This window comes from Haplochromis burtoni, unplaced genomic scaffold (genome assembly GCF_018398535.1).
Source record: "Haplochromis burtoni strain Fernald_Lab_line unplaced genomic scaffold, NCSU_Asbu1 Contig_159, whole genome shotgun sequence".
NCBI classification, from domain to species: Eukaryota; Metazoa; Chordata; class Actinopteri; order Cichliformes; family Cichlidae; genus Haplochromis; species Haplochromis burtoni.
Genome location: NW_024582520.1, coordinates 304,409 through 305,675, shown reverse-complemented (window position 1 = coordinate 305,675; position 1,267 = coordinate 304,409).

Sequence of the window (1,267 nt, the reverse complement as noted above, 5' to 3'; positions counted from 1 at the left end):
TGCAAGATGTGACAATCTCCCCCACCAGTTGAAGAGCCCCAAACCAGAATGAAGCTGAGCAGAGCCGCCTTACCTGTTCAGTTTTTAGACGAACAGGTGACTCCCAGGAATAAAACCTACAAAAATGAACACAAACCTAATAAAAACACAAGCAAACATCAGTGTACATCAATTTTTTCATACATTCATGTGTTTTTAACACTTTATTTTTATTGCTTTTCAGTAAACAGGGGGAGGAGAGAAAAACGAGCTGTTGACACAGGACTTTGGTCCTTTTCTGGGAAGTCTTGTCTTGCGTGTCTGTTGCTCCATAAGACGACTCCTCCTTCCAGCCTCCTGCTTTGGAGCGTCGGATTCGTACCTTCTCCTCGTAATGGCTTTTACACAGATATGCGTCTTCTGTTGATGTTTCCAGCTCTTCGACCTACATGAGGTCAGGCAGACTTTATTAATCCCAGAGGGAAGTTGTTGTCATAGCAGCAAACATACAGCAAACGTCTAACACGTAAAACGAGTGTAGAAGCAGAATAGATAAGTATAGAGATACAGGTATAAATACATAAGGACACAAATGTGTGCAAACTTACTCCTGTTTTGGGGCTGACAAGCAACCGTATCCAGTTCTTCCAACGATGTTCTCCGTATATCCAACCAGTCCTCTCAGGAGTGTCTACACCCAGCTCTTTCTCCCTCTCGCTCCACCTGCTGATGGTGTCATGTAGATGTTGTTCTATATTTCTTTGAATTGTGCACTCCTGCTACGGTTCCAATAATCCTACTTTTGTCTAAGTTTACTAATTAACCTAACTTTCTCATCTTTTATCACTGTACACAGTGCTGATATTCACTTTGCTCCCAAGTATTTGGAATCAAGTACCTGTCGTAATCCACCCATCGAAGTACTCCAAGCTCTCCCTTTTATTTCTATCTTTGTATAAATATGTCACAAGTTTATTGTGGGTCTGTCTCCATCTCCAGCAGGACTTTAAACTAACCTTCCTGAGATTTTCCCTGCAGCCTCACAATCCGTGGCACGCCCACAGACCACAGGTGGAGTCTGTTTGAATGTTTGGCACCTCCTGTATGTTCTGGTAGGGTTGGAGGTTTACGTCATGTTGCAGTCTTCCATACTGACACCAACAATGCAGACACACACACACACACATACACACAAACATGATATATAAGTCACTTGGATAACTTTGTTCTGTGTTTTGTTTGTTCCGGAGTAAATCGGTTTGGCTGAGATCAAAGTTATTAGATTAAA